This window comes from Calliopsis andreniformis, unplaced genomic scaffold (genome assembly GCF_051401765.1).
Source record: "Calliopsis andreniformis isolate RMS-2024a unplaced genomic scaffold, iyCalAndr_principal scaffold0002, whole genome shotgun sequence".
In the NCBI taxonomy this organism is placed as follows: domain Eukaryota; kingdom Metazoa; phylum Arthropoda; class Insecta; order Hymenoptera; family Andrenidae; genus Calliopsis; species Calliopsis andreniformis.
Window position 1 is genome coordinate 6,800,421 of NW_027480423.1, and position 16,283 is coordinate 6,816,703.

Sequence of the window (16,283 nt, forward strand, 5' to 3'; positions counted from 1 at the left end):
CATTTCTACGTTCCGTGTAACCTAGGCTTCACTCTAGGGTGTTGCTCCACCATATCGAATACTTAGTGCCATAGAAGTCAACGCCAGAAGCATAAAATACAATATAAATACAACAGTTTTTCCATCGTATAACAGGAATAATTGCAACCAGTTTGAAAGTTATGGTCATTTCTACTTGCCGGGCAACCTAGGCTTCACCCTAGGGCGTTGTTCCACCCGATCGCATAGTTAGGGCCTATGAAGTGAACGTCAGAAGCATAAAATACAATATAAATACAACAGTTTTTCCATCGTATAAAACGAATAATTGCAACCAGTGTGAAAGTTATGGTCATTTCTACGTTCCCGGCAACCTAGGCGTCACTCTAAGGCGTCGCTCCAACAGATCGAATAGTTAGGGCCTAAGAAGTCAACGCCAGAAGCATAAAATACAATATAAATGCAACAGTTTTTCCATCGTATAACAGGAATAATTGCAACCAGTTTGAAAGTTATGGTCATTTCTACTTTCCGGGCAACCTAGGCTTCACCCTAGTGCGTAGCTCCACCAGATCGAACAGTTAGTGCCTTAGAAGTCAACGACAGAAGCATAAAATACAGTATAAGTACAACAGTTCTTCCATCGTATAAAACGAATAATTGCAACCAGTATGAAAGTTATGGTCATTTCTACTTGCCGGGCAACCTAGGCTTCACCCTAGGCCGTTGTTCTACACGATCGCATAGTTAGGGCCTATGAAGTGAACGCCAGAAGCATAAAATACAATATAAATAAAACAGTTTTTCCATCGTATAAAACGAATAATTGCAACCAGAGTGAAAGTTATGGTCATTTCTACGTTCCGGGCAACCTAGGCTTCACCTAGGATGTGCCTCCACCATATCGAATAGTTAGGGGTTTAGAAGTAAACACACGAAGCATAAAATACAATAAAAATACAACAGTTTTTCCATCGTATAAAACGAGTAATTGCAACCAGTGTGAAAGTTATGGTCATTTCTACGTTCCGGGCAACATAGGCTTCACTCTAGGGCGTTGCTCCAGCAGATCGAATAGTTGGTGCCTTACAAGTCAACGTCAGAAGCATAAAATACAGTATAAATACAACAGTTTTTCCGTCGTATAAAACGAATAATTGCAACCAGTATGAAAGTTATGGACATTTCTACTTTCCGGGCAACCTAGGCTTCACCCTAGGGCGTTGCTCCAACAGATTGAATAGTTAGGGCCTTAGAAGTCAACGCCCGAAGCATAAAATGCAATAAAAATACAACAGTTTTTCCATCGTATAACAGGAATAATTGTAACCAGTTTGAAAGTGATTGTCATTTCTACGTTCCGGGCAACCTAGGCTTCACTCTAGGGCGTTGCTCCACCAGATCGAATAGTTAGGGCCTAAGAAGTCAACACCAGGAGCATAAAATACAATATAAATGCAACAGCTTTTCCATCGTATGAAATGAATAATTGCAAAGAGTGGGAAAGTAATGGTCATTTCTACGTTCCGTGTAACCTAGGCTTCACTCTAGGGTGTTGCTCCACCATATCGAATACTTAGTGCCATAGAAGTCAACGCCAGAAGCATAAAATACAATATAAATACAACAGTTTTTCCATCGTATAACAGGAATAATTGCAACCAGTTTGAAAGTTATGGTCATTTCTACTTGCCGGGCAACCTAGGCTTCACCCTAGGGCGTTGTTCCACCCGATCGCATAGTTAGGGCCTATGAAGTGAACGTCAGAAGCATAAAATACAATATAAATACAACAGTTTTTCCATCGTATAAAACGAATAATTGCAACCAGTGTGAAAGTTATGGTCATTTCTACGTTCCCGGCAACCTAGGCGTCACTCTAAGGCGTCGCTCCAACAGATCGAATAGTTAGGGCCTAAGAAGTCAACGCCAGAAGCATAAAATACAATATAAATGCAACAGTTTTTCCATCGTATAACAGGAATAATTGCAACCAGTTTGAAAGTTATGGTCATTTCTACTTTCCGGGCAACCTAGGCTTCACCCTAGTGCGTAGCTCCACCAGATCGAACAGTTAGTGCCTTAGAAGTCAACGACAGAAGCATAAAATACAGTATAAGTACAACAGTTCTTCCATCGTATAAAACGAATAATTGCAACCAGTATGAAAGTTATGGTCATTTCTACTTGCCGGGCAACCTAGGCTTCACCCTAGGCCGTTGTTCTACACGATCGCATAGTTAGGGCCTATGAAGTGAACGCCAGAAGCATAAAATACAATATAAATAAAACAGTTTTTCCATCGTATAAAACGAATAATTGCAACCAGAGTGAAAGTTATGGTCATTTCTACGTTCCGGGCAACCTAGGCTTCACCTAGGATGTGCCTCCACCATATCGAATAGTTAGGGGTTTAGAAGTAAACACACGAAGCATAAAATACAATAAAAATACAACAGTTTTTCCATCGTATAAAACGAGTAATTGCAACCAGTGTGAAAGTTATGGTCATTTCTACGTTCCGGGCAACATAGGCTTCACTCTAGGGCGTTGCTCCAGCAGATCGAATAGTTGGTGCCTTACAAGTCAACGTCAGAAGCATAAAATACAGTATAAATACAACAGTTTTTCCGTCGTATAAAACGAATAATTGCAACCAGTATGAAAGTTATGGACATTTCTACTTTCCGGGCAACCTAGGCTTCACCCTAGGGCGTTGCTCCAACAGATTGAATAGTTAGGGCCTTAGAAGTCAACGCCCGAAGCATAAAATGCAATAAAAATACAACAGTTTTTCCATCGTATAACAGGAATAATTGTAACCAGTTTGAAAGTGATTGTCATTTCTACGTTGCGGGCAACCTAGGTTTCACTCTAGGGCGTTGCTCCACCAGATCGAATAGTTAGTGCGTTAGAAGTCAACGTCAGAAGCATAAAATACAGTATAAATACAACAGTTTTTCCATCGTATAAAACGAATAATTGCAACCAGTATGAAAGTTATGGACATTTCTACTTTCCGGGCAACCTAGGCTTCACCCTAGGGCGTTGCTCCAACAGATTGAATAGTTAGGGCCTTAGAAGTCAACGCCCGAAGCATAAAATGCAATAAAAATACAACAGTTTTTCCATCGTATAAAACGAGTAATTGCAACCAGTGTGAAAGTTATGGTCATTTCTACGTTCCGGGCAACCTCGGCTTCACTCTAGGGCGTTGCTCCCCCAGTTCGAATAGTTAGTGCCTTAGAAGTCAACGTCAGAAGCATAAAATACAGTATAAATACAACAGTTTTTCCATCGTATAAAACGAATAATTGCAACCAATATGAAAGTTATCGTCATTTCTACTTTCCGGGCAACCTAGGATTCACCCTAGGGCGTTGCTCCAACAGATCGAATAGTTAGGGCCTAAGAAGTCAGCACCAGGAGCATAAAATACAATATAGATGCAACAGTTTTTCCATCGTATAAAACGAATAATTGCAACCAGTATGAAATTTATGGACATTTCTACTTTCCGGGCAACCTAGGCTTCACCCTAGGGAGTTGCTCCAACAGACTGAATAGTTAGGGCCTTAGAAGTCAACGCCCGAAGCATAAAATGCAAAAAAATACAACAGTTTTTCCATCGTATAACAGGAATAATTCCAATTATTGTGAAAGTGATGGTCATTTCTACGTTCCGGGCAACCTAGGCTTCACCCTAGGGCGTTGCTCCACCGGATCGAATAGTTAGGGCCTTAGAAGTCAACGCCAGAAGCATAAGGTACAATATAAATACAACAGCTTTTCCATCGTATAACAGGAACAATAGCAACCAGTGTGAAAGATATGATCATTTCTACGTTCCGGGCAACCTAGGCGTCACTCTAAGGCGTCGCTCCAACAGATCGAATAGTTAGGGCCTAAGAAGTCAACGCCAGAAGCATAAAATACAATATAAATGCAACAGCTTTTCCATCGTATAAAATGAATAATTGCAAAGAGTGTGAAAGTAATGGTCATTTCTACGTTCCGGGCAACCTAGGTTTCACTCTAGGGCGTTGCTCCACAAGATCAAATAGTTAGTGCCTTAGAAGTCAACGTCAGAAGCATAAAATACAGTATAAATACAACAGTTTTTCCATCGTATAAAACGAATAATTGCAACCAGTGTGAAAGTTATGGTCATTTCTACGTTCCGGGCAACCTAGGCTTCACTCTAGGGCGTTGCTCCACCAGATTGAATAGTTAGTGCCTTAGAAGTCAACCCCCGAAGCGTAAAATGCAATAAAAATACAACAGTTTTTCCATCATATTACAGGAGTAATTGTAACCAGTTTGAAAGTGATGGTCATTTCTACGTTCCGGTCACCCTAGGCTTCACCCTAGGGCGTTGCTCCACCATATCGAATACTTAGTGCCTTAGAAGTCAACGCCAGAAGCATAAAATACAACATAAATACAACAGTTTTTCCATCGTATAACAGGAATAATTGCATCCAGTTTGAAAGTTATGGTCATTTCTACTTTCCGGGCAACCTAGGCTTCACCCTAGTGCGTAGCTCCACCAGATCGAATAGTTAGTGCCTTAGAAGTCAACGTCAGAAGCATAAAATACAGTATAAATACAACAGTTCTTCCATCGTATAAAACGAATAATTGCAACCAGTATGAAAGTCATGGTCATTTCTACGTTCCGGGAAACCAAGGCTTCACCCTAGGGCGTTGCTCCACCAGATCGAATAGTTAGGGCCTTAGAAGTCAACGCCAGAAGCATAAGGTACAATATAAATACAACAGCTTTTCCATCGTATAACAGGAATAATTGCAATTAGTGTGAAAGATATGGTCATTTCTACGTTCCGGGCAACCTAGGCTTCACCCTAGGGCGTTGCTCCACCAGATCGAATAGTTAGGGCCTTAGAAGTCAACGCCAGAAGCATAAGGTACGATATAAATACAACAGCTTTTCCATCGTATAACAGGAACAATAGCAACCAGTGTGAAAGATATGATCATTTCTACGTTCCGGGCAACCTAGGCGTCACTCTAAGGCGTCGCTCCACCAGATCGAACAGTTAGGGCCTAAGAAGTCAACGCCAGAAGCATAAAATACAATATAAATGCAACAGCTTTTCCATCGTATAGAATGAATAATTGCAAAGAGTGTGAAAGTAATGGTCATTTCTACGTTCCGGGCAACCTAGGTTTCACTCTAGGGCTCTGCTCCACCAGATCGAATAGTTAGTGCGTTAGAAGTCAACGTCAGAAGCATAAAATACAGTATAAATACAACAGTTTTTCCATCGTATAAAACGAATAATTGCAACCAGTGTGAAAGTTATGGTCATTTCTACGTTCCGGGCAACCTAGGCTTCACTCTAGGGCGTTGCTCCACCAGATTGCATAGTTAGTGCCTTAGAAGTCAACCCCCGAAGCGTAAAATGCAATAAAAATACAACAGTTTTTCCATCATATTACAGGAGTAATTGCAACCAGTTTGAAAGTGATGGTCATTTCTACGTTCCGGGCACGCTAGGCTTCACTCTAGGGCGTTGCTCCACCAGATTGCATAGTTAGTGCCTTAGAAGTCAACCCCCGAAGCATAAAATGCAAAAAAATACAACAGTTTTTCCATCGTATAACAGGAATAATTGCAATTAGTGTGAAAGTGATGGTCATTTCTACGTTCCGGGCAACCTAGGCTTCACCCTAGGGCGTTGCTCCACCAGATCGAATAGTTAGGGCCTTAGAAGTCAACGCCAGAAGCATAAGGTACGATATAAATACAACAGCTTTTCCATCGTATAACAGGAACAATAGCAACCAGTGTGAAAGATATGATCATTTCTACGTTCCGGGCAACCTAGGCGTCACTCTAAGGCGTCGCTCCACCAGATCGAATAGTTAAGGCCTTAGAAGTCAACGCCCGAAGCATAAAATGCAATAAAAATACAACAGTTTTTCCATCGTATAAAACGAGTAATTGCAACCAGTGTGAAAGTTATGGTCATTTCTACGTTCCGGGCAACATAGGCTTCACTCTAGGGCGTTGCTCCAGCAGATCGAATAGTTAGGTCCTTAGATGTCAACGCCAGAAGCATAAAATACGATATAAATACAACAGTTTTTCCATCGTATAACAGGAATAATTGTAACCAGTTTGAAAGTGATTGTCATTTCTACGTTGCGGGCAACCTAGGTTTCACTCTAGGGCGTTGCTCCACCAGATCGAATAGTTAGTGCGTTAGAAGTCAACGTCAGAAGCATAAAATACAGTATAAATACAACAGTTTTTCCATCGTATAAAACGAATAATTGCAACCAATATGAAAGTTATCGTCATTTCTACTTTCCGGGCAACCTAGGATTCACCCTAGGGCATTGCTCCAACAGATCGAATAGTTAGGGCCTAAGAAGTCAACACCAGGAGCATAAAATACAATATAAATGCAACAGCTTTTCCATCGTATGAAATGAATAATTGCAAAGAGTGGGAAAGTAATGGTCATTTCTACGTTCCGTGTAACCTAGGCTTCACTCTAGGGTGTTGCTCCACCATATCGAATACTTAGTGCCATAGAAGTCAACGCCAGAAGCATAAAATACAATATAAATACAACAGTTTTTCCATCGTATAACAGGAATAATTGCAACCAGTTTGAAAGTTATGGTCATTTCTACTTGCCGGGCAACCTAGGCTTCACCCTAGGGCGTTGTTCCACCCGATCGCATAGTTAGGGCCTATGAAGTGAACGCCAGAAGCATAAAATACAATATAAATACAACAGTTTTTCCATCGTATAAAACGAATAATTGCAACCAGCGTGAAAGTTATGGTCATTTCTACGTTCCCGGCAACCTAGGCTTCACTCTAGGATGTGCCTCCACCATATCGAATAGTTAGGGGTTTAGAAGTAAACACCCGAAGCATAAAATACAATAAAAATACAACAGTTTTTCCATCGTATAAAACGAGTAATTGCAACCAGTGTGAAAGTTATGGTCATTTCTACGTTCCGGGCAACATAGGCTTCACTCTAGGGCGTTGCTCCAACAGATCGAATAGTTAGGTCCTTAGATGTCAACGCCAGAAGCATAAAATACGATATAAATACAACAGTTCTTCCATCGTATAACAGGAATAATTGTAACCAGTTTGAAAGTGATTGTCATTTCTACGTTGCGGGCAACCTAGGTTTCACTCTAGGGCGTTGCTCCACCAGATCGAATAGTTAGTGCGTTAGAAGTCAACGTCAGAAGCATAAAATACAGTATAAATACAACAGTTTTTCCATCGTATAAAACGAATAATTGCAACCAGTATGAAAGTTATGGACATTTCTACTTTCCGGGCAACCTAGGCTTCACCCTAGGGCGTTGCTCCAACAGATTGAATAGTTAGGGCCTTAGAAGTCAACGCCCGAAGCATAAAATGCAATAAAAATACAACAGTTTTTCCATCGTATAACAGGAATAATTGTAACCAGTTTGAAAGTGATTGTCATTTCTACGTTGCGGGCAACCTAGGTTTCACTCTAGGGCGTTGCTCCACCAGATCGAATAGTTAGTGCGTTAGAAGTCAACGTCAGAAGCATAAAATACAGTATAAATACAACAGTTTTTCCATCGTATAAAACGAATAATTGCAACCAGTATGAAAGTTATGGACATTTCTACTTTCCGGGCAACCTAGGCTTCACCCTAGGGCGTTACTCCAACAGATTGAATAGTTAGGGCCTTAGAAGTCAACGCCCGAAGCATAAAATGCAATAAAAATACAACAGTTTTTCCATCGTATAAAACGTGTAATTGCAACCAATATGAAAGTTATCGTCATTTCTACTTTCCGGGCAACCTAGGATTCACCCTAGGGCGTTGCTCCAACAGATCGAATAGTTAGGGCCTAAGAAGTCAGCACCAGGAGCATAAAATACAATATAAATGCAACAGCTTTTCCATCGTTTAAAACGGATAATTGCAACCAATATGAAAGTTATCGTCATTTCTACTTTCCGGGCAACCTAGGATTCACCCTAGGGCGTTGCTCCAACAGATTGAATAGTTAGTGCCTTAGAAGTCAACGCCCGAAGCATAAAATGCAATAAAAATGCAACAGTTTTTCCATCAAATAACAGGAGTAATTGCAACCAGTTTGAAAGTGATGGTCATTTCTACGTTCCGGGCACCCTAGGCTTCACTCTAGGTCGTTGCTCTACCATATCGAATACTTAGTGCCTTAGAAGTCAACGTCAGAAGCATAAAATACAGTATAAATACAACAGTTCTTATATCGTATAAAACGAATAATTGAAACCAGTATGAAAGTCATGGTCATTTCTACGTTCCGGGAAACCAAGGCTTTACTCTAGGGCGTTGCTCCAACAGATCGAATAGTTAGGGCCTCAGAAGTCAACGCCAGAAGCATAAAATACAATATAAATGCAACAGCTTTTCCATCGTATAAAATGAATAATTGCAAAGAGTGTGAAAGTAATGGTCCTTTCTACGTCCCGGGCAACCTAGGTTTCACTCTAGCGCGTTGCTCCACCAGATCGAATAGTTAGTGCGTTAGAAGTCAACGTCAGAAGCATAAAATACAGTATAAATACAACAGCTTTTCCATCGTATAAAACGGATAATTGCAACCAGTATGAAAGTTATGGACATTTCTACTTTCCGGGCAACCCAGGCTTCACCCTAGGGCGATGCTCCACCAGATCGAATAGTTAGGGCCTTAGAAGTCAACGCGCGAAACATAAAACACAAAATAAATAGAACAGTTTTTCCATTGTATAAATCGAATAATTGCTACCAGTGTGAAAGTTATGGTCATTTCTACGTTCCGGGCAACCTAGGCTTCACCCTAGTGCGTCGTTCCACCAGATCGAATAGTTAAGGCCTAAGAAGTGAACGCCAGAAGCATAAAATACAATATAAATACATCAGTTTTTCCAACGTATAAAACGAATAAATGCAACCAGTGTGAAAGTTATGGTCATTTCTACGTTCCGGGCAACATAGGCTTCACTCTAAGGCGTCGCTCCAACAGATCGAATAGTTGGTGCCTTACAAGTCAAAGTCAGAAGCATAAAATACAATATTAATACAACAGTTTTTCCATCGTATAAAACGAATAATTGCAACCAGTATGAAAGTTATGTACATTTCTACTTTCCGGGCAACCTAGGCTTCACCATAGTTCGTTACTCCAACAGATTGAATAGTTAGGGCCTTAGAAGTCAACGCCCGAAGCATAAAATGCAATAAAAATACAACAGTTTTTCCATCGTATAACAGGAATAATTGTAACCAGTTTGAAAGTGATGGTCATTTCTACGTTCCGGGCAACCTAGGCTTCACTCTAGGGCGTTGCTCCACCAGATCGAATAGTTAGGGCCTAAGAAGTCAACACCAGGAGCATAAAATACAATATATATGCAACAGCTTTTCCATCGTATGAAATGAATAATTGCAAAGAGTGGGAAAGTAATGGTCATTTCTACGTTCCGTGTAACCTAGGCTTCACTCTAGGGTGTTGCTCCACCATATCGAATACTTAGTGCCATAGAAGTCAACGCCAGAAGCATGAAATACAATATAAATACAACAGTTTTTCCATCGTATAACAGGAATAATTGCAACCAGTTTGAAAGTTATGGTCATTTCTACTTGCCGGGCAACCTAGGCTTCACCCTAGGGCGTTGTTCCACCCGATCGCATAGTTAGGGCCTATGAAGTGAACGTCAGAAGCATAAAATACAATATAAATACAACAGTTTTTCCATCGTATAAAACGAATAATTGCAACCAGTGTGAAAGTTATGGTCATTTCTACGTTCCCGGCAACCTAGGCGTCACTCTAAGGCGTCGCTCCAACAGATCGAATAGTTAGGGCCTAAGAAGTCAACGCCAGAAGCATAAAATACAATATAAATGCAACAGTTTTTCCATCGTATAACAGGAATAATTGCAACCAGTTTGAAAGTTATGGTCATTTCTACTTTCCGGGCAACCTAGGCTTCACCCTAGTGCGTAGCTCCACCAGATCGAACAGTTAGTGCCTTAGAAGTCAACGACAGAAGCATAAAATACAGTATAAGTACAACAGTTCTTCCATCGTATAAAACGAATAATTGCAACCAGTATGAAAGTCATGGTCATTTCTACGTTCCGGGAAACCAAGGCTTCACTCTAAGTCGTTGCTCCAAGAGATCGAATAGTTAGGGCCTCAGAAGTCAACGCCAGAAGCATAAAATACAAAATAAATAGAACAGTTTTTCCATCGTATAAAACGGATAATTGCAACCAGTATGAAAGTTATGGACATTTCTACTTTCCGGGCAACCTAGGCTTCACCCTAGGGCGTTACTCCAACAGATTGAATAGTTAGGGCCTTAGAAGTCAACGCCCGAAGCATAAAATGCAATAAAAATACAACAGTTTTTCCATCGTATAACAGGAATAATTGTAACCAGTTTGAAAGTGATGGTCATTTCTACGTTCCGGGCAACCTAGGCTTCACTCTAGGGCGTTGCTCCACCAGATCGAATAGTTAGGGCCCAAGAAGTCAACACCAGGAGCATAAAATACAATATAAATACAACAGTTTTTCCATCGTATAACAGGAATAATTGCAACCAGTTTGAAAGTTATGGTCATTTCTACTTGCCGGGCAACCTAGGCTTCACCCTAGGCCGTTGTTCTACACGATCGCATAGTTAGGGCCTATGAAGTGAACGCCAGAAGCATAAAATACAATATAAATAAAACAGTTTTTCCATCGTATAAAACGAATAATTGCAAAGAGTGTGAAATTAATGGTCATTTCTACGTCCCGGGCAACCTAGGTTTCGCTCTAGCGCGTTGCTCCACCAGATCGAATAGTTAGTGCGTTAGAAGTCAACGTCAGAAGCATAAAATACAGTATAAATACAACAGCTTTTCCATCGTATAAAACGGATAATTGCAACCAGTATGAAAGTTATGGACATTTCTACTTTCCGGGCAACCTAGGCTTCACCCTAGGGCGTTACTCCAACAGATTGAATAGTTAGGGCCTTAGAAGTCAACGCCCGAAGCATAAAATGCAATAAAAATACAACAGTTTTTCCATCGTATAACAGGAATAATTGTAACCAGTTTGAAAGTGATGGTCATTTCTACGTTCCGGACAACCTAGGCTTCACTCTAGGGCGTTGCTCCACCAGATCGAATAGTTAGGGCCCAAGAAGTCAACACCAGGAGCATAAAATACAATATAAATACAACAGTTTTTCCATCGTATAACAGGAATAATTGCAACCAGTTTGAAAGTTATGGTCATTTCTACTTGCCGGGCAACCTAGGCTTCACCCTAGGCCGTTGTTCTACACGATCGCATAGTTAGGGCCTATGAAGTGAACGCCAGAAGCATAAAATACAATATAAATAAAACAGTTTTTCCATCGTATAAAACGAATAATTGCAACCAGAGTGAAAGTTATGGTCATTTCTACGTTCCGGGCAACCTAGGCTTCACCTAGGATGTGCCTCCACCATATCGAATAGTTAGGGGTTTAGAAGTAAACACACGAAGCATAAAATACAATAAAAATACAACAGTTTTTCCATCGTATAAAACGAGTAATTGCAACCAGTGTGAAAGTTATGGTCATTTCTACGTTCCGGGCAACATAGGCTTCACTCTAGGGCGTTGCTCCAGCAGATCGAATAGTTGGTGCCTTACAAGTCAACGTCAGAAGCATAAAATACAGTATAAATACAACAGTTTTTCCGTCGTATAAAACGAATAATTGCAACCAGTATGAAAGTTATGGACATTTCTACTTTCCGGGCAACCTAGGCTTCACCCTAGGGCGTTGCTCCAACAGATTGAATAGTTAGGGCCTTAGAAGTCAACGCCCGAAGCATAAAATGCAATAAAAATACAACAGTTTTTCCATCGTATAACAGGAATAATTGTAACCAGTTTGAAAGTGATTGTCATTTCTACGTTGCGGGCAACCTAGGTTTCACTCTAGGGCGTTGCTCCACCAGATCGAATAGTTAGTGCGTTAGAAGTCAACGTCAGAAGCATAAAATACAGTATAAATACAACAGTTTTTCCATCGTATAAAACGAATAATTGCAACCAGTATGAAAGTTATGGACATTTCTACGTTCCGGGCAACCTAGGCTTCACTCTAGGGCGTTGCTCCACCAGATCAGACAGTTAGGGCCTTAGAAGCCAACGCCCGAATCATTAAATACAAAGTAAATAGAACAGTTTTTCCATCGTATAAAAGAATAATTGCATCCAGCGCGAAACTTATGGTCATTTCTACTTTCCCAGCAACCTAGGCTTCACCATAGGGCATTGCTCCAACAGATTCAATAGTTAGGGCCTGAGAAGTCAACGCCCGAGTCTTAAAATGCAATAAAAATACAGCAGGGTTTCCATCGTATAAAACGAATAATTGCTACCAGTGTGAAAGTTATGGTCATTTCTACGTACCGGGCAACCTAGGCTTCACTCTAGGGCGCTGCTCCACCAGAACGAATAGTTAGGTCCTTAGATGTCAACGCCAGAAGCATAAAATACGATATAAATACAACAGCTTTTCCATCGTATAAAAGGAATAATTGCAAACAGTGTGAAAGTAATGGTCATTTCTACGTTCCGGGAAACCTGGGCTTCACCCTAGTGCGGTGTTCCACCAGATCGAATAGTTAAGGCCTAAGAAGTGAACGCCAGAAGCATAAAGTACAACATAAATACAACAGTTTGTCCATCGTATAAACCGGATAATTGCAACCAGTATGAAAGTTATTTTCATTTCTACTTTCCGGGCAACCTAGGATTCACCCTAGGGCGTTGCTCCAACAGATTGAATAGCTAGTGCCTTAGAAGTCAACGCTCGAAGCATCAAATGCAATAAAAATGCAACAGTTTTTCCATCATATAACAGGAGTACTTGCAACCTGTTTGAAAGCGATGGTCATTTCTACGTTCCGGGCACCCTAGGCTTCACTCTAGGGCGATGCTCCACCATATCGAATACTTAGTGCCTTAGAAGTCAACGCCAGAAGCATAAAATACAGTATAAATACAACAGTTTTTCCATCGTATAAAACGAATAATTGCAACCAGTATGAAAGTTATGGACATTTCTACGTTCCGGGCAACCTAGGCTTCACTCTAGGGCGTTGCTCCACCAGATCAGACAGTTAGGGCCTTAGAAGCCAACGCCCGAATCATTAAATACAAAGTAAATAGAACAGTTTTTCCATCGTATAAAAGAATAATTGCATCCAGCGCGAAACTTATGGTCATTTCTACTTTCCCAGCAACCTAGGCTTCACCATAGGGCATTGCTCCAACAGATTCAATAGTTAGGGCCTGAGAAGTCAACGCCCGAGTCTTAAAATGCAATAAAAATACAGCAGGGTTTCCATCGTATAAAACGAATAATTGCTACCAGTGTGAAAGTTATGGTCATTTCTACGTACCGGGCAACCTAGGCTTCACTCTAGGGCGCTGCTCCACCAGAACGAATAGTTAGGTCCTTAGATGTCAACGCCAGAAGCATAAAATACGATATAAATACAACAGCTTTTCCATCGTATAAAAGGAATAATTGCAAACAGTGTGAAAGTAATGGTCATTTCTACGTTCCGGGAAACCTGGGCTTCACCCTAGTGCGGTGTTCCACCAGATCGAATAGTTAAGGCCTAAGAAGTGAACGCCAGAAGCATAAAATACAATATAAATACAACAGTTTTTCCATTGTATAAAACGAATAATTGCAACCAGTGTGAAATTTATGGACATTTCTACTTTCCGGGCAACCTAGGCTTCACCCTAGGGAGTTGCTCCAACAGACTGAATAGTTAGGGCCTTAGAAGTCAACGCCCGAAGCATAAAATGCAAAAAAATACAACAGTTTTTCCATCGTATAACAGGAATAATTGCAATTAGTGTGAAAGTGATGGTCATTTCTACGTTCCGGGCAACCTAGGCTTCACCCTAGGGCGTTGCTCCACCAGATCGAATAGTTAGGGCCTTAGAAGTCAACGCCAGAAGCATAAGGTACAATATAAATACAACAGCTTTTCCATCGTATAACAGGAACAATAGCAACCAGTGTGAAAGATATGATCATTTCTACGTTCCGGGCAACCTAGGCGTCACTGTAAGTCGTCGCTCCACCAGATCGAATAGTTAGGGCCTAAGAAGTCAACGCCAGAAGCATAAAATACAATATAAATGCAACAGCTTTTCCATCGTATAAAATGAATAATTGCAAAGAGTGTGAAAGTAATGGTCATTTCTACGTTCCGGGCAACCTAGGTTTCACTCTAGGGCGTTGCTCCACCAGATCGAATAGTTAGTGCCTTAGAAGTCAACGTCAGAAGCATAAAATACAGTATAAATACAACAGCTTTTCCATTGTATAAAACGAATAATTGCAACCAGTGTGAAAGTTATGGTCATTTCTACGTTCCGGGCAACCTAGGCTTCACTCTAGGGTGTTGCTCCACCAGCTCGAATGGTCGGTGCCTTAGAAGTCAACATCAGAATCTTAAAATACAATATAAATACAACAGCTTTTCCATCGTATAAAACGAATAATTGCAACCAGTGTGAAAGTGATGGTCATTTCTACGTTCCGGGCCACCTAGGCTTCACCCTAGGGCGTTGCTCCACCAGATCGAATAGTTAGGGCCTTAGAAGTCAACGCCAGAAGCATAAGGTACATTATAAATACAACAGCTTTTCCATCGTATAACAGGAACAATAGCAACCAGTGTGAAAGATATGGTCATTTCTACGTTCCGGGCAACCTAGGCGTCACTCTAATGCGTTGCTCCACCAGATCGAATAGTTAGGGCCTAAAAAGTCAACGCCAGAAGCATATAATACAATATAAATGCAACAGCTTTTCCATCGTATAAAATGAATAATTGCAAAGAGTTTGAAGGTAATGGTCATTTCTACGTTCCGGGCAACCTAGGTTTCACTCTAGGTCGTTGCTCCACCAGACCGAATAGTTAGTGCCTTAGAAGTCAACGTCAGAAGCATAAAATACAGTATAAATACAACAGTTTTTCCATCGTATAAAACGAATAATTGCAACCTGTCCGAAAGTTATGGACATTTCTACTTTCCGGGCAACCTAGGCTTCACCCTAGGGCGATGCTCCACCAGATCGAATAGTTAGGGCCTTAGAAGGCAACGCGCGAAACATAAAACACAAAATAAATAGAACAGTTTTTCCATTGTATAAATCGAATAATTCCTACCAGTGTGAAAGTTATGGTCATTTCTACGTTCCGGGTAGCCTAGGCTTCACCCTAGTGCGTTGTTCCACCAGATCGAATAGCTAAGGCCTAAGAAGTGAGCGCCAGAAGCATAAAATACAATATAAATACAACTGTTTTTCCATCGTATAAAACGGATAATTGCAACCAGTATGAAGGTAATGGTCATATCTACTTCCCGGGCAACCTAGGATTCACACTAGGGCGTTGCTCCAACAGATTGAAAAGTTAGTGCCTAAGAAGTGAACGCCAGAAGCATTAAATACAACATAAATACAACAGTTTTTCCATCGTATAAACCGGATAATTGCAACCAGTATGAAAGTTATTTTCATTTCTACTTTCCGGGCAACCTAGGATTCACCCTAGGGCGTTGCTCCAACAGATTGAATAGCTAGTGCCTTAGAAGTCAACGCTCGAAGCATCAAATGCAATAAAAATGCAACAGTTTTTCCATCATATAACAGGAGTACTTGCAACCTGTTTGAAAGCGATGGTCATTTCTACGTTCCGGGCACCCTAGGCTTCACTCTAGGGCGATGCTCCACCATATCGAATACTTAGTGCCTTAGAAGTCAACGCCAGAAGCATAAAATACAATATAAATACAACAGTTTTTCCATCGTATAACAGGAATAATTGCAACCAGTTTGAAAGTTATGGTCATTTCTACTTTCCGGGCAACCTAGGCTTCACCCTAGGGCGTTAATCCACCAGATCAAACAGTTAGGGCCTTAGAAGCCAACGCCAGAAGCATAAAATACATTATAAATATAACAGTTTTTCTATCGTATAAAACGAATGATAGCAACCAGTGTGAAAGTTGTGGTCACTTCTACGTTCCGGACAACCTAGACTTCACTCTAGGGCGTTGCTCCACCAGATCGAATAGTTAGGTCCTTAGAAGTCAACGCCAGAAGCATAAAATACAATAAAGATGCAACAGTTTTTCCATCGTATAACAGGAATAACTGCAAACAGTATGAAAGTACTGGTCATTTCTGCGTTCCAGGCAACCT